The sequence below is a fragment of the Cherax quadricarinatus genome, chromosome 22 (assembly GCF_038502225.1).
Source record: "Cherax quadricarinatus isolate ZL_2023a chromosome 22, ASM3850222v1, whole genome shotgun sequence".
NCBI classification, from domain to species: Eukaryota; Metazoa; Arthropoda; class Malacostraca; order Decapoda; family Parastacidae; genus Cherax; species Cherax quadricarinatus.
Window position 1 is genome coordinate 31,658,641 of NC_091313.1, and position 18,775 is coordinate 31,677,415.

General features: G+C 39.3%; 1 long non-coding RNA gene across 1 annotated transcript in view; it reads left to right on the forward strand.

Moving 5' to 3' along the window:
- The window catches only part of LOC138853075 (uncharacterized), a 70,684-nt gene that overhangs the window by 2,732 nt on the left and 49,177 nt on the right, over positions 1-18,775 (forward strand). Inside the window, exon 2 of the long non-coding RNA XR_011392325.1 lies at positions 15,851-15,973. This is a non-coding gene — a long non-coding RNA (uncharacterized lncRNA). The remainder of the gene's footprint in view (positions 1-15,850; positions 15,974-18,775) is intronic.

The following is an 18,775-nucleotide window of genomic DNA, read 5'->3' on the forward strand; positions in this document are numbered from 1 at the left end:
TCATGTATACGGGGCTGTAAAATAGTAATATAATAATATCTTTATTTACTAAAAGTACATGTACAAGGTTTATAGGTCTGACATCAATTACATACTCCTATAAGAACATAACATAAGAACGAAGGAACACTGCAGCAGGCCTACTGGCCAATGCGAGGCAGGTCCAAGTCTCCTACCGGCTTAAGCCAATGCACCCAACCTAGTCAGGTCAGGTCACATTGACTTAAGGGAGGATATATAGAAATCCGCTTGTTATGCAGAGCATTTCGGGCAAATTAGGTCAGTTTTGTCTCAGGATGCGACCCACACCAGTCGACTAACTCCGAGGTACCCATTTTACTGATGGGTGAACATTGACAACCGGTGTAAAGACACGCCCAATGTTTCTACCCTCGCTGGGAAATGAACCCAGACCCTCGCCGTGTGAAACAAGAGCTTTATTCACCAGGCCACGGGTGTAGGTGGGGAGGTGTGGAATTAACAGATAATGAGCGAATTACAGGAGGGTTCTCATACATAATTTTATGGCTTGACTTGCTACTCGAATGTATATGGAATATTAAAGAAAATTTCATAGTATAACGAAATAATCCAATTTGGGAGTAACCAAAATTGCTCTTTACTGATGACATGGTTATTTTGGGAGATTCTCAGGAGACTGCAAAGGTTGGCGGATAAATTTGGGATGGTGTGTAAAAGGAAACAAAAAATGAACATAAAGGGCAAGGTGATGAGAGTAACACCCTAGGAAATGAAAGATTGGATATAAGTTGGAGTCAGTATAAAGGAAGTAAATGTATTCAGATATTTGGTAGTGGATTTGTTGGCATGTGGGTCTATGAAAAGACTATGTGAATCATAAAATACACGACGAGAAAAAAGTAGCAAGTGGTGCATCGTTGCATATGCGGAGACAAAGAACTTTATCCATGGAGGGAAGAAATGGAAAAGTACCAAAATATAGTGTTACCAGCAAATGTTATATGGGGTTTAAGCATGGAGTTTGAACGTTGCAGCAGGAAGGAGGATGGAGGCTGTAGGGATGTCATGTGTTGAAAATTGCATTTATCTGAATGTAACTAATTATGTACATAACAGTAAATGATAACAAAGATAATTATTATTTATCAATGTTACATAGACAAGTAGGAGTTTGGGACACCTAGGTCGCAAAAAATGTCCCCCTTCGATACCTAGCACTGTCATAACCACAAGTTGCTCTGGACCTATTAATTAAATGAAATATACATACACCAGGAATACTGGTAAATATATAAATTTGTGGACTATATTAAAAATAATAAATGGTTATATATATACACAATTACATAACAGAAGGAAAATATATCTTAATATCACTCACCAATTTGACTGGATATTAAGTTGTATCATACTCAGAAAAACCTCACTAACTAAATTTATGAAAACACTGGCCAGAATTATACACAAATCTAGAGAGCTTATCTGAGGTTCCTGGAGCTGTCTTGTCCAGTCGTCTGATATCTCGAGTTATGCAGGAATGCATATCCACCAATTTCGCCTCCTATTTGAGAGGTGTCAGCACAATTTTAACCTCTAGAGCACGAAAAATTCTTCCCCATTCACCAACGTTTCTAATACAAAATTCAAAACCAAGATGGCGAGTCTCGTCTGTGCAGACGCAGGCTTTCCGTTTTCTATGACATAAATATTATTAAATACAGTATGGCCATCTATTTACATATACTGAATTTCTGGAAAATATATACAGTATTTTCCACATCATGTGTGCGTGTGTGTAATTATATATATATATATATATATTATATATATATATATATATATATATATATATATATATATATATATATATATATATATATATATATATATATATATATAATGTAAGCCTCCTGCTTGAAAGCTGGCTGCCTTGGATCAACGTCTAGCTCACGCTAGACGCCAAGTTATTGACTAATGTAGCTAGGTTGGTAAAGCACTGCGTACCTTCTTCCAAAGTTCGTAGGTTCGAGTCTCCTTCAGCCAGAGATAAGTGTTTGTGAATATTTCGCCTCTTCTTGCGAATTCCTAGCAGGCATATATATATATATATATATATATATATATATATATATATATATATATATATATATATATATATATATATATATATATATATATATATATATATATATATATAATGTGTATAATCATGCTGAATAGGTAAAACTTGCGATTTCGGATTAAATACTCCTCATGCAGAATAAGGCAAGTGAAAATTTTTTTTTATGCAATAATTTTGCAAAAATCATTCTGAACCTAACGAAAAAAAAATATATATTTAATTGGATTAGGGTAAATTAAATTGCGCTTCTTATAATAAGGTTAGGTAAGTTTTCTCAAGTTCTTTTGGTACAAAATTATTATTTTTTACATATAAATGAGAAAAGTATATCTAAACATATAAGAGAAAATTTTCGAAAGGACTTAATTTTAAACGAGTTCTTGCTAATTGACCAAGTTTACCTATTCGGCACGAATATATATATATATATATATATATATATATATATATATATATATATATATATATATATATATATATATATATATATATATATATATATATTAGTTGGAAGTGAACGTTCATTCCTAAATATACCTCTCAAGTAATATTTAGATGCTGCCGGAGTCTTCTCGAAATTACTCCTGATTAAAATATACTACATACTCCTTAACGTCTAACCTGTTGTTTAGGACCCACGAGCTGCTGACATGTGGTGTCCCTGGGCTACTAAAAGTTTTAGGTGAAGCATATTATCGCTTAATCATTTTTTAATTAGTATATTTCATTTAACAGTAGGTTTGTCACGTTGGCTCAGTTCTCCTCTGCTAGTTTTCTTCAAAACTTTTTATACTGGAAAATTTCATTAGATAAAATTTCCTGCAGGCTTAAACTTCTCTATCATAGCTTCTCCCTAAAAACAGTTTATTGCATAATAATAACGCCATCGGCTAGGAAATCTTGTTACATATCAAATTATCCCGTTATTTCCCCTTCACCTACTACAGGTGTTAGTGTCTCTAATTAAGTAAACTTTGTATTTAATGGAAGTCGCCTAGGAAGAAAGTCGCCATGTCTTTTGTCAATGAGTTCGTCCCTCAGGGGGACGATGATAGTAAATGGCTCTATATCCAGCAAATCGTATCGAATCTCCACCTCATGTATCACACATGATTGTTTCCTATCCCCATGTGTTGTGTGACCCCTACGGGTTTAGCGCTTTCCCATAAACACTATAACATGCGAAATAAGCAGAAATGCCCATTATCCGTTGCAGGTCCTCGAGCAGACACACTCGCGGCCCACCACTACAAAGCAATGATAGTCTAGCAGGTATATATTAAGAAAGTCCTGCATCTTGCAGACCACACACAACAAGCATGAAAGAATTTCATAAATTCCTGACCTTTAGACAGCCTCTCAAATTTAACGGAAGGTGGCACCTGGACACACTGCTGCTCCTTTGTGCTTGTTATTTTTTTCATAATATTTATTGTTATTTGCACTTTTGCATGCATAACTATCATGATTACTAGAGGAATTAGCTCGTGAACTTACACCCTCAGAGTTCTAATGTATAAACGTAAACATTTTACCTATCATCGTATGTAACTAAATTGAAGTAATTACATCACGTTCATTGGAGAATTGCTGGCATTGAAGAGAGGTTATTTTTTTTTTACAGATTGTGTCCTTAATACTACACTAATTAATGCACGCTCCCTCTCTCAAGCACATTCCAATTACTGTGTTAAGTGACAGGTACGTGTGTCCTCTTGACTTGCATGGCGGCCAGGAAGGAGGTAGGCTAGAAAAACTCATTATCGTGCCTGACCACCGCTGGTAATGGGGCGAGTGTCCGTGTTGAGGACATAGACGCACACATCAGTCTTGTTGGGAACACGTACACTGGGGGATGGGGTAGAAGTGACAACCATGTATGTTCCAGCAATATGCTCAAGCGCACGTACACGTGCATGTGTACGTACAAAGCTTCTCTATACCACAGAACCTAGAATTCTAGAATTCTGCAGGGAAACCTTTGACACGGTACCCCACAGAAACTAATCCATAAATTAGAAAAGCAGATAGGGATAAAAGTGTTTACTTAGACCCCGGAATATCAAAGAAAGGAAGACAGTGATGATGCGGAGGACGCATCAGGTTGGGCATTTTTTTTTTATGTACGTGAATGACCTGCCAGAGGGGACAAACTGCTACGTATTATTTGCAGGCTCAAGTTATTAGGAAGAATACAAACGGGAACAGGTTTCATAAAAATTTACTACACATTGTGGTCGGTTTTACAGCTGGATTTCAATTCTAACGAATGTAAGATCATGCAAATTAGTAAAGAGGAGAGAAAATCAATGGGAGCATATTTTTGTTTATTTAGTAAAAATGGATACATCCGCAGTGTGCTGCTTTTTTTTTATGATAATGGTTCAGACTAGATGGGTGGGGGAGGAAGAGTGATATAAACGACAACCATCGAACTCAGAGAAAGACATATGGATAAGTGTCACACTAAGCATCTCGTGGGAGATGCACATCTACCGCATAACACCGGCGACATTCGCTAAGCTGGCATACCTATGAGTTACCTACCTGTGGGCTCCTTTTATTAACAGGAAGCAGTCAACCCCCGAACAGTCTGTACAAGATTAGTCACGAGCCTGAGAGCACTAGATTCAGGGCACTGTCTCTAACGACTTTGGAAAAGCTGAGAGCCAGAAAAGACATATTTGCTGCGTAAAATTTACTCGGAAAGGATTGGCAAGGCGGATACAGACACTTGACATGGGGACAAGGGGTGCCGAGGACAAAGCTATCAGTACCTCACTTGTCTTTGATTGTCTTCTTTCTGAGAAGGAAATTCCTGCTCTTAAGAATAGCGCTTATGTCTAGCGATTAGCAGACTGAAGATGACCCACCTTTCGAGGGAGGTGCCTTGATACTGGTAATGGACTGAGGAATTGAAGTTGTCACTCCTTCCCCAGATCAAGCCTGATTACCTCCATTCCCCAGGTACTGTATGATCCATGCAGGTTTAATGTTTCTCAGTGGAGCGTATTTTTTAAACTTTACGCATATTGATGGTACTCATTTCCAAGAACGAGCATCAGTATATCTTTAATTTGGGATTTCCAGTGTGTATTATTGTATCTAGCCAACGGCAGTGTTTTGGAAAGGATATTGGATACATTACCGTCTGATGCTATGTAGTTAGTTTTTGCAGCTATAATCTGTGTTAGTTTGTTTTATATGATTTACAATAAACATTCCCTCATATTTTGTAAATACTACGGAATACACAGCGTCTAATTTATAACCCACAATATCAAATGTTTGCCTCAGTATAACGTCTGATTCGTCTAATTCTATCATTACCGAGGCTAAGTGTGATTTTTGTGTTTTACCACTGGTAGAGAGAGTTGTGTAACATGTTTCAGTGGCAGAAACTGCCACTTTACTTAATGCAAAGCTTTTTATAATTGCACTGCAAATAAATTTGTATGTTCTTGACTCGCCTCCGGACACAACTGAATTTGCTTTTATTTTTCCTTGTATCGTCATGGAACATATTTATTAAACGTTTATTGTTTTCTAGGGAGTATCCTAATGTAACTGAGACAGCCTAGATCCTTTACGTTGCACAAATATTTGGAGTATCGTCCACGAAATGGAAATGGCGTGTGTAATCTGTTGCATCAAATAAAATCTGATAAAAAAATAGTGTACAACTAGATATCTTTGTATAGAACTTCGGGCTCGACAGATAGAAATAAGACATGTAGTGTCGCTCCCGAGCCGTTTATTCCCTCATCTCTGTTCCTCTCCCATCCTACTCCTCACCTTTCTTTCCTACTGTTCTCCCCCCCCACTTATTCCTCTACCCTCCTTTTCTCTTTCCTTCCACCTCCCTTCCCTTCCCATCCCATTCCATTCTTTCCAGTGCCCCTTCGCCGCCCTCTCCACCCACTCTCCACGACCACCTCTCACTCCTGGGCTGTACACCCTCTCCCGCAGCGAGCCTGTAACATGTCAGCGTATTTTATCGATTGAAGTAGCAAATATATTTCAATATTAACGCAGTCACAGGTCATTAAGTTCTCTTGATTTAGGAGGTTGTGTTGTCGGCCATATTCTTTGTTATTTTATTCTTTTTCGGCGACACCTTGACTTGCTCTCTCCTTCATGTCTCTTATCTTTTCCCTCCTTTCTTTATATCAACGTTTTCTTCTAATTATTTCTAACCTCGAAGACTGCCAGGGGAATTGATAATTTTTTTTATGTGGATGGGGGGGGGGATCCTTCATGGATCAGGAAAGAGGGACCACCGACCCTCGAACCAGGACTAGGGGCGTCCCTCCAACCAAGTCTCTTTGGGCAGAGAATAGGGGGACTCCCTCGAAACTGAAGAAGAGAGTCCCCGTTGGGTCGGATCTCGGGGGGACCCACCCACTCAAAATTCGAGACGATAGGAAGTCTCCACTCAAAAGTCAAAACTAGGGATATTACCCCTCAGGACCCGGGACTACGGAGTTTTTCCTTCAGATTGAAACTGGGGAAAGAGTAAGTGATGCCCAGGTCAGGATCTGGGACTACAGAAGTCGTCCCTCAAGGGTCGAGAATAGGATAAAGCTACCCACAGCTGCCAAAACTTCGTCCAGTCATCATTATAGAACAAAAGGCTTTTTTTATATATACATAACTAATGTATAAATGTTCAGAAGCTCCCTCAGTGACGACACATTGTACACTTATTGATATACTACGAAGAGACCAGCACTTTTTTAATGCTTTAAAAATTCTCATTTATTACGTGGAGCTCTGAATCGTCTTGAACTTAACTAGTGAAAATATCCTGTAATCGAAACATGTTTTGAAAGCATACTGAAATGCATAAAAAATAAATATATGTAGACGAAAATAATTTTCTTGAGCACATGGTACAATCAAATACAGTAGATACTCTTCCATGCCGAACGCCAACAGGAACAGGTCCAGCCAGCTAAGTTACGAGGGAGCAGGTAGCAGGGAACATGGCAGCGTGCAGGGCAACCGGCAGGTGGGTGTACAACCGTCCCTGACCGCTGTCTATCATGATATAGCTGGTCCTCTCATCTGATAGCAGGTGGAAATGTTGGCGAGGGTGACCATGAAGCATATTAAGTCAATAACAAATGATACTATAAGGCAGATAGTACAATTTGCATGTTGGATATCATGTGCAACAGTGATACAAGATTCCTCGTGAACTGATAAGTCCAACCCAGTGTATAAGAGGTAGAGCGTCAAGCATATTAAACCTGAAATAAAGAAAATACTGATTGGTTGGGACGTCCACTCCCCCCTCTAAATGCTACCACACATGACTTCTTTATGCGTTATTAGCCTAGCTAAATATATGGAAATCGAAGCGCAAACAAACGAATTCATAAATAAAGTAAATTTCGGACAAGCGTGTGGGGGATAGAAATTTACGGCTATAAGCTTGGCTGCACTCGCCGTCCTGATGCCAGATGCTGAGATACACTATGTTATCTAGCCATCCTCACCGCTCCTAGGCCGTCTAGTTTTAGCTTCCCCTCCTTTACTCTTGTACAGTTTATTCGTTATCCACTTTTCACCTTTCTCATTTATTTCCGACTTCCGGTCCTTGGTTAACTCTCGTACAAATCCGCTACTCAATTTTGACATATTTATGCCTTCTCTTGGTTCTCTCCTCAAGAAAGGTTCCTTAATGCTGGTGAGGGGCTCTTGATTTTGGGAATTGGATCTGTCCTTCAGTTCCCTGAATTAAACCTGAATACCTTCCACATCCCTCCACAGGCGCTGTATAATTCCACGGGTTTAACGCTTCCCCTTGATTAAAATAATGATCTTGTTTCTCTCCTCTTTACTCTTCTCCCATTCCTCGTTTTATCCACTACATCCATCGTGTTCCTCATATCCTATATTCCCTACACCTTTCATTGCTTTTATTCTTCGTGTCCTCCATTGTTTATGTGATTAATCCGTCTCTCACTTAACTATCATATCCTATACTCATGACTGTGATTCCTCATTTACATCGTCCGTGATCCTCTCTTCCATTCTCCGTATCCTTCCCTCCTCACATCCTTGGTATTTTCTTCTTCGCCGCTCACTTGGTGTTTCAGTGGTGTTTTGATTACTTTGTTGCCCCTTCGCTTGATTTTATCACCGGTGTCCGTGTCTCCGGGTATCGTTGAGATCTCGCAGGCGCTCAACTGCTGTGTTATATTTGAGAAACACTGCGCTGTGTTTTGTGAGGACAACACAGGCTTGCAACACAAGAGAAGACCAGATAAACCAGCGAGAAGATAAAATGTATTTACAAACGCACGCTCGAACGCGAGCTCGGCACGCGCGCGTGCGCGCACACACACACACACACACACACACACACACACACACACACACACACACACACACACACACACACACACACACACACACACACACACACACACACACACGCAACGGCTCCTAGAATTTAACCACGCCAAATGCAAAGTCATGAAGATCGGGGAAGGGCAAAGAAGACCCCAGACAGAGTATAGGCTAGGTGGTCAAAGACTGCAAACCTCACTCAAGGAGAAAGATCTAGGGGTGAGTATAATACCGAGCACGTCTCCAGAAGCACACATTAACCAGATAACTGCTGCGGCATATAGGCGCCAGGCAAACCTGAGAATAGCGTTTCGATACCTCAGTAAGGAACCGTTCAAGACTCTGTACACTGTGTACGTCAGGCCCATACTGGTGTACGCAGCACCAGTCGGGAACCCACACCTGGTCAAGCACGTCAAGAAATTAGAGAAAGTGCAAAGGTTTGCAACAAGGCTGGTTCCAGAGCTTATGGAAATGTCCTACGAAGAAAGGTTAAGGGAAATCGGGCTGACAACACTGGAGGACAGGAGGGTCAGGGGACACATGATAACTACATACAAAATACTGCGTGGAATAGATAAGGCGGACAGAGATAGGATGTTCCAGAGATGGGACACAAACAAGGGGTCACAATTGGAAGTTGAAGACTCATATGAGTCAGAAGGATGTTAAGAAGTATTTCTTCAGCCACAGAGTTGTTAGGAAGTGGAATAATCTGGCAAGTGATGTAGTGGAGGCAGGAACCATACATAGTTTTAAGACGAGGTATGATACGGCTCATGGAGCAGGGAGAGGGAGGACCCAGTAGCGGCCAGTGAAAAGACAGGGCCAGGAGCTGAGTCTCTACCCCTGCAACCACAATTGAGTACACACACTCACTAAATATTAAATATTCATGTTTGTCAGTGCCCTAGTAAGAAAGGATTCTGAAGAGGAAACAAAAATATACCGGATGAGTAACGATATACTTGCAGAAACAAGGAAGGAGGAACACTTGTTAAGAATTGAGAGAAAATTTTAAGTTAATGTATTAAATATAATACTGCACGAGAATACTTTAATCCCAAAAAATAGGAAGTAAAGTTAACTGTACACAAGAGATAATTTCCCACAATTAGGACAACAGAAAATGGCTTTAATTTTATTAAACTCTTAAAACAACGCCAATGGTTAATGGCTTACTTTTTTTTTGCGAAATTGTAATTATTCTCTGGCCAGTATCCGGCATCTTAAGATTGAGGTTAATGGTCAAGTTTCATTAAAATCGGTGTAACAGTTCAAGTGCATCAGGGTTGTAATTCATGACTTGCTTCTGACCTATATTTCCCAAAATGACACCCGTTCATTCTCGCCCAGTGAACAGGCGTAATATTGCATTAAATGAAGAAACCAATTTATTTTTATATCTTTTCACGCGGAAACAAACACACACACACACACACACACACACACACACACACACACACACACACACACACACACACACACACACACACACACGCACGCACGCAAACATCTTCAAATCATAAATTTACTAATTATTTTACAATGAAGCTTTTGTTTGTCCAATGTTAAGTTTTTGTAGTAAACCTAAGTCGCCAACAAACCTTCAAACCAGCATAACAATAGGTACCTTTAGCTACTTTCATAAATGCCCTTCTGTCTATCAGATCGGCTGACTTCTTCCTACTGTTCTTAAAATTCCGTTATTTGTCCTGTGTGAATATTATCCGTGGCTGGGAGACGAGGCAAACTTAATGGTAACTTCCGGGTTGCCAGTGCCATTCAAGTGGCTTGTAACAGTTCATCTATATACATTTTTTCCTGCGGCACAAAAATCGAATTTGTGTCAAGTACAAAGATCACAAACTCCATAATGGAACTCGCCTCATGGATGTTTCTTTCACTTTCATTTATTTTTTCCACGTTTACAAGGCTTAAGAATGGTTCATTTCCTCGTCTCCGAGGTCGGAGCGCTGCTGTTGGTATTTGCTGCAACTGTAGCCAGTACTGTTGCTGCAGCTGGCTAGTACTGCTCCTGTAACTGTCTAATACTTCTGGTGTAGCTAGTACGGCTGCTCCAACTGGGCCTAGTACTGCTGCAGTAATAGTGGCTAATACTACTACTATTACTGGTTAGTACTGCTGCTGAAACATTGGCTAGTACTATTGCTAGAACTGTAACTACCATTGCCATTGCAAATGTGACTAGTACTTCTGCTGCCGATGAAACAAGCTAGTACTGCTGCTGCTGCAACTGTAACTAGTGCTGCTGTTAATGCAACTGGGGCTAGTACTGTTGATGCAACTCTGGCTGATGTTGCTGCAGATGTGGCTAATACTGCTACAGTAGTACTCTTAATTGCACAGTGCTATTGGCCACAAGGGTATAAAACTTCAAACACTTCTTAAAATATTGTGTGAATTAAAACACAAACGACCAAGAAGAAACTTTTAAAATTGAAGGAGATTGGTGTCAATAAAATAGTACACGGGTGTTCACATATATGTATACAGATTGCGGAGCAGAAGAAACTTGCCAAAAAAACTGTGTTACTTTAGATTTATTAGCGAGTAAAAATCTAATGAAAAACAGAGGTAACAGTATCGCATGGTGTAACCTACCGTATAATTTTTAATGAAGAGGGAAGTCAGATTTGCGGATCATTCCTTCGTTGAAACTGGGAGAGTGCGCCTTGATGCTGGTTAGGGGTTCCTGATCCCCTTGGATTAAACCTGTTTATCTCCACCCCTCATACACCAGGTGTTCTGTGACACGAGTACAGCGCTTCATGACGATAATACTAATGGTGGTCGCCTCGCCTTGGCTAGAGTAGTCCGTCGGCACGTTCTCTTCTCACAAATACAATTGATCTCATTAACACAAGTAGGAAGCCTTGTGTTCCACTCACCATATTTGGCTAGTTTGAAGAACTCCTTTTATCATGAAAGATTCAGTTAGTGTAAAACATATAATTGTGGCGTTACAGTTAATTAAAGGAAGAAAATTTAAAAGGCAACTTCAATTTGTTTCACTTTTCCGAGTCTATTACAGAAACGCTTCTGGTGCTGTCAGTGAGAGTGTCCTTGATAACTAAATGTTCAGATATATATATATATATATATATATATATATATATATATATATATATATATATATATATATATATATATATATATATATATGAGAGAGACAGAGTGGAGGATTACGAGTGAATAAAATACCGTCTTATCCATCTATCACTATTTGAAAAGAAATATTTTCTACTAGCTTTACAAACATTAAGTTTTGCATTTTTTCTTGTTGGTTTCAAGAAATTCTCCCAGACTTTTTCCCATTTTTTTATGTAGTTTCTTATATTTTCTTCTCGTGTATTCCAAAGAGAACATTAGTCTTTTAGCTGTGAAATCCATTTTGTAAGCGTTTTAGAGTTTAATATATTTAAACTAATACTGTATTATGTTCAGTTATACTGTATATATATATATATATAAATATATATATATATACAGTATATATATATATATATATTTATATATATATATAAATAAAAGCAACATTTCTTCATCCATATTTTAGAATGCTATACAAAATTAGCCAGTATAGCATTTCTCAGTACATACGTATGATTTTCTTTTAATTTAGTATTATCAAAGTCTTTTTTACTTCATGGTATGTTTAGGTTTTTACTTTCACACATTTTGGTAATGTGGCATTTGTTGTACATTGTCTAGCCATGTGCTGAAGTAACCAAAATTTTCCAATAAAATTTTTATACATAAAGTAATGAGTTTTGTATTATACTTCTTTCAACCTATTCCTCAATTTTAACGAGTTTTCCTATCTGTCAGTTTTTCATGAGATCTAAATTTATTAGCTCGCCCCTCCCACTCTAATTATCATCACCCATCATGCATGATAAAATAAACTTGATCTAGTGGTAACGTTGTGTATGCGCGCATAAATGAGTAAATACTTATTTTTAATTAACCATTTTGAGTTTACGGGATGAGGAGGGTGGGGAGTTTCAACTGTTTTGCACTTAGTTTTCAACAGTGACGCAAAATAGCCATCATTTTTATTTTTGAAACTTATAAACTTGTGCAATTTGCATAGCGAATCAAGTGAGAAAAATAATTTAATATTCGTGTAGATTATATATGAAACTGTGTGGAACCCTTAAGTCTCGATCAACCATTGAATCAGAACACAACTCTGCTGAGTATGGTGTTCCTGCTAGCATAAGAGATGATAATGGTTACTTGCTTGATTACTTCGTTGAATGCGTTGCGTACTGGTGAGTGTTCTATCTACACCCACCAGACTGTCTACCCCTCCACACCACCCAACAGCCTCTCCCTCTTCTTTCCCTCCCCACCACCCGCATCCCCTCCCCCTTCAGTTAATTTGGCTATCACCCCTCTCATCACAAGGGAGATCAACCACAGTCCGTCACAACCAGACATTCTATTTCCTTGATTTATTTCCCAATATCACCTTCCATCATTCATCCTTCCTCGAGCCGGGACACCTCTTCTCTCCCACCGTTATCACCTTTTTAATATCTGAGAAAATGAGGTACAATCAACTTCCCTTCTTTGTCCACCGTACATCAGTGGCTCATTTTCCTATCAGTTTCTGGCAGTCTTCTCTAACTCAGTCTTCTCTGTCCTGTCAATTTTTCAGCTGTGTCTAAAACTTAAACTTGGTATATTTGTATCGATTTATCATATAGCACAATTCGTCATCTTTCTCTGTGCCTGGAAGACAATAAACAAATTTGCATGTCTTATCTAACATTTACAAATGCATTCCAAAACAGATTACTCTTCATTGTCTGTCATTATACCAGAAGGTATAATACTATCAGTATTCTCTAGGCTCCTTGATTGCTATAAATTGCAGTGTTAATACAATCCTTTCTCATTCCACCGTCATCTAACAATTTTATTCCTATTCGTACTTTGTTCTTTGTACTACTGTACCTTTTGACAGCTGTATCTCGAAACTCCTAGATAAAGATACATGAAGTAAGATGCTAGGTATTACTGTTCGCCTTCAGCTGGCGCTTGCAACCAAGATGAGGTAAAATTATTAATAAGTATATTTCTCCTGCCCACATTTGAATCCATTTCTTGTTCCCTTCAGGAACCTTGTGAAGATCCCTTGATCCAGGGAATTGGTGCTGTTTTCGTCTTTTCCTCGCATTTAGCCTGATGACCTTCCATGCCCCAGGGACTAGACGACTCCTACGGGCTTAGCGCTTGGAAGAAGTAATTGTACTAAACAGTACCGTAACAAAAACCAACACCACCCAGTTTTTGAAGCTTGTAAATGCTCATATGAACTGCAACCCACTGCCAGCGAGTACGAATATTAGTTCGCTGAATCTAGTTGTCATAACATAGTAACACTTATGCCTTTCACTTCTCACTTTCCTGTTACATCTTTTCAGCCAGATTTAGACTGGCGACATTTTACCCCGTCAGTGGAAAAGTGCAGCTTTCCTTTTCGGAAACCTCTAAGTTGTGGCATGTCTGGTATCGTTATCGGCCCATCACTTTTACAGGCTCGGTTTGTAAATTCCTGGAAAGTATAGCTCACACGATACTTATGTGGTTCTTGATGAAGACCCGGAATTGTCTGTGCTCACGTCAGTTTGGCAGTAGGCTGGGCCGTTCCACCTCTGCCCATATGCTTCTACATACATTACTAATGCTAAAATACTGCCTTATTGTAGTTGTTTTCGGTCTAAAAGGCTTGTGACCCCATTTGGCAATTTCTCATTGTCCCAGGCCCGTTGGTTTGGCCTCTGAGGACCAATTACCACTTTTTTTTTATATACTTTTGAGTTTGGGTCATTGACAGCCTTTTAGCTCGAGTACCACAAGGATGTTTACCCGGCTCTACCCAGTTTCTTATCACTAAGTTTTCGGTTACCCTCATGGGCTCTGGTCTTCCCCATACCTGGACGATTTCGCCAGAGCTTGTGCCTCGTTGTTTCGTGCTTTTGACTGCTTTGGTTTCGCCACGTTACACATCTGCAAATTAATATAATCTCCACTGCCGCATGCCTTTCTTCCTCTCTTCTCCTGGGTGATTCTCTTACGGTATGTTAAACTTCAGATTGACTAGTTACGGCCATGTTACATAACCTCTTTTAAATTAATATAAGGCCCATTTTGAGTGACTCCTTTGAATATCAGAATTACTCATTGATTATCCCTTCAGTGAGAAAATTTCCTGACTATCTTAAACAAAACAAAAAAGTCCCTTAAAATAGAATGAGGTTACTATTTTTAAATTACTGTTTATGTGCGAATAACACATTACAAGTTGGAAGATAGGAACACATCCCTTATGAAAATGTCGCATGTCAAGTGTTTTCTTTGTGGTCTCATGTGTAAATTTATTACCCAGTGTTTCTCTGACAGCGCGTTTAGACAAAAATCGAGAAAAGATGTATAATATAATTCATCCGTTAGCAGATATTGCTGTGAAACATCCTTATTTGAGCTTAATATCATTTGCAAATTAAAACTAAATAAAAGTTGAGATTGTCAAGCTAATTTGGAAATGCAACAATAGTAACAGATGTAATGAGAAGAAATATATTTTTTTTCTTGAACCTTTCGGGTGGGGGGGGGGGGATCAATACGCAAGGCACGTCATTACCAATTAGCTAGCAGTCTAACTCATTGCAAAACTTATACATTCGCATATTATTTCCATAGCCTTTACAACTTACTATTAATTAACGCATCACCTTTATTATAGTCTCGTGCAAGCACTTTCACAACTCCGTGGCATTCCCAGATGACTATCATATGTCATACAACACATTTCAGCTTTGATCACCACACCCACTCATATAACCATCTATAACTCGCCACTTCATTTGCTACTGCAAATGAAGTCATCGAAGCAGATATAACTTTTTTGTATGCGGGACACCACCTTTAATTCGCATTTATCAGCCCTGCCGTAACAACGCAGTGACGTAAAATACTTCGGCTTCTCGCTGTATCTTCTATAGACAATTTATCTGACCATTTTTACAATATTTGTTTTGCAGTTCATATCTTGATTCTTGGATACCATGACAAATTACTTTAAGGTATTAGTGGATGGTGATGGGAACTCAAATAACAGTAAAGGTGTGGGTAAAGGGTATAATGTAAGTAGTGATGTGATAAAAAAAATTGCATATGTGGGAGATAAAGGGTACAGGTTGTGATTATAGTGGCGAAACTCTTATTTATTTTACAGTTTTTTGCTCAATGGCAATTTATCGGTGCTTCTTATTTTATTTTCATTGTGCTTCTTTGTTTCGTTATATTTCATAAATCCTATAAAACGCAATTTTAATCACAAAAAAAAACTTACAGAATACGGCTGCGATATGCTTGGCATCCAGATCCCAGAGGGAAAGCAGGGAACTTCGAACTCCGACCCTGTGTCCCTCCCTCTTGGTGCTAGAATGGGCTGGGTGGCTGTTCAGGTGTTTATATGTAAGAATTTACGGAATTTGTTTAAAATTCACCGAGAAAAATGTAAATAATGTGCTAAAATCCTGGCCCTGGGAAAATAATGCCTTACTAGGAATCCTTGTGAGAGTGAAGGTACAAAGTTCCTACACGATGGGACGTATAAGATAGAAGCAGTATGTGACCGTTATTAAAGAGACTTCTCTCACGCAGTTAATAGAGAATAGGAAAACGTGAAGAATGTTAGAAAGCGATATGAAGCTTAGTAAAACAAAGGGACAGTCATTATTATTATTATTATTATTAATGCGAAGTATGAACCGTTTGGTTCATTCAACGCAAGGTGAGGCTTAATCTTCCATCCGCTGTTCATGAAACGGACGTTTTAATCTCGCATCCAGCCAGCCAGGATGTAATTCCTAAACAGAATTCACATTATTCCATGATTATGGTGGTAGAATTTGATCGTGATGTATTCGTGAATAATAGCTACTACACGTAGCACTCGCAAAAAATGGCTGCAGTAAATGTTGGAAAATATACTTTAATATTTATTCTAGACTAAGTGAAAAAACTATTTCAGTTGTCTAAGTGCAGGTAGGTACGTGTGTATCAAGTATGTATTGTAAAATATTTAATTTTTTGTTAGGTAAGACACATATGCAACAGTTAGACAACTTTATTCCGAAACGTTTCGCCTACACAGTAGGCTTCTTCAGTCGAATACAGAAAGTAGGCAGGAACAGTAGAGATGTGAAGACGATGTAATCAGTCCATCACCCTTAAAGTCGTAGAATTTGAGGTTGTCAGTCCCTCGGCCTGGAGAAGTTCAGTTCCATAGTCAGGAACTATCTGAAGATCAAGCGACAGTGCGGAGACTTAAATACTGTCGGAAGGAGAGGTGCAGGGTACTAGTAGTAGTAGTAGTAGTAGTAGTAGTAGTAGTAGTAGTAGTAGTGAGAGGCAACTGAGAGGTCATGTCCCTCTCAGATCCAACCCTTCTCACTTGAAAAGCTTGTCCAAGGTGTTTTCTGTACCAAGATGCCACGTGTTGCAGTGTCTGACAAGATGAACATCAAAATGGTATACAATACCGACAGGTTGTTAGGTAAGACACATATGCAACAGTTAGACAACTTTATTCCGAAACGTTTCGCCTACACAGTAGGCTTCTTCAGTCGAATACAGAAAGTAGGCAGGAACAGTAGAGATGTGAAGACGATGTAATCAGTCCATCACCCTTAAAGTCGTAGAATTTGAGGTTGTCAGTCCCTCGGCCTGGAGAAGTTCAGTTCCATAGTCAGGAACTATCTGAAGATCAAGCGACAGTGCGGAGACTTAAATACTGTCGGAAGGAGAGGTGCAGGGTACTAGTAGTAGTAGTAGTAGTAGTAGTAGTAGTAGTAGTAGTAGTGAGAGGCAACTGAGAGGTCATGTCCCTCTCAGATCCAACCCTTCTCACTTGAAAAGCTTGTCCAAGGTGTTTTCTGTACCAAGATGCCACGTGTTGCAGTGTCTGACACTGCAACACGTGGCATCTTGGTACAGAAAACACCTTGGACAAGCTTTTCAAGTGAGAAGTGTTGGATCTGAGAGGGACATGACCTCTCAGTGGCCTCTCACTACTACTACTACTACTACTACTACTACTACTACTACTACTACTACTAGTACCCTGCACCTCTCCTTCCGACAGTATTTAAGTCTCCGCACTGTCGCTTGATCTTCAGATAGTTCCTGACTATGGAACTGAACTTCTCCAGGCCGAGGGACTGACAACCTCAAATTCTACGACTTTAAGGGTGTTAGGTAAGACACATATGCAACAGTTAGACAACTTTATTCCGAAACGTTTCGCCTACGCAGTAGGCTTCTTCAGTCGAATACAGAAAATAGGCAGGAACAGTAGAGATGTGAAGACGATGTAATCAGTCCATCACCCTTGTAGTCGTAGAATTTGAGGTTGTCAGTCCCTCGGCCTGGAGAAGTTCAGTTCCATAGTCAGGAACTATCTGAAGATCAAGCGACAGTGCGGAGACTTAAATACTGTCGGAAGGAGAGGTGCAGAGTAGTAGTAGTAGTAGTAGTAGTAGTAGTAGTAGTAGTGAGAATGTAACCACTGATAGGTCATGTCCCTCTCAGATCCAACACTTCTCACTTGAAAAGCTTGTCAAAGGTGTTTTCTGTACCAAGATGCCACGTGTTGCAGTGTCTGACAAGATGAACATCAAAATGGTATACAATACCGACAGGTTGTTAGGTAAGACACATATGCAACAGTTAGACAACTTTATTCCGAAACGTTTCGCCTACACAGTAGGCTTCTTCAGTCGAATACAGAAAATAGGCAGGAAGAGTAGAGATGTGAAGACGATGTAATCAGTCCATCACCCTTGTAGTCGTAGAATTTGAGGTTGTCAGTCCCTCGGCCTGGAGAAGTTCAGTTCCATAGTCAGGAACTATCTGAAGATCAAGCGACAGTGCGGAGACTTAAATACTGTCGGAAGGAGAGGTGCAGAGTAGTAGTAGTAGTAGTAGTAGTAGTAGTAGTAGTAGTAGTAGTGAGAATGTAACCACTGATAGGTCATGTCCCTCTCAGATCCAACACTTCTCACTTGAAAAGCTTGTCAAAGGTGTTTTCTGTACCAAGATGCCATGTGTTGCAGTGTCTGACAAGATGAACATCAAAATGGTATACAATACCGACAGGTTGTTAGGTAAGACACATATGCAACAGTTAGACAACTTTATTCCGAAACGTTTCGCCTACACAGTAGGCTTCTTCAGTCGAATACAGAAAATAGGCAGGAAGAGTAGAGATGTGAA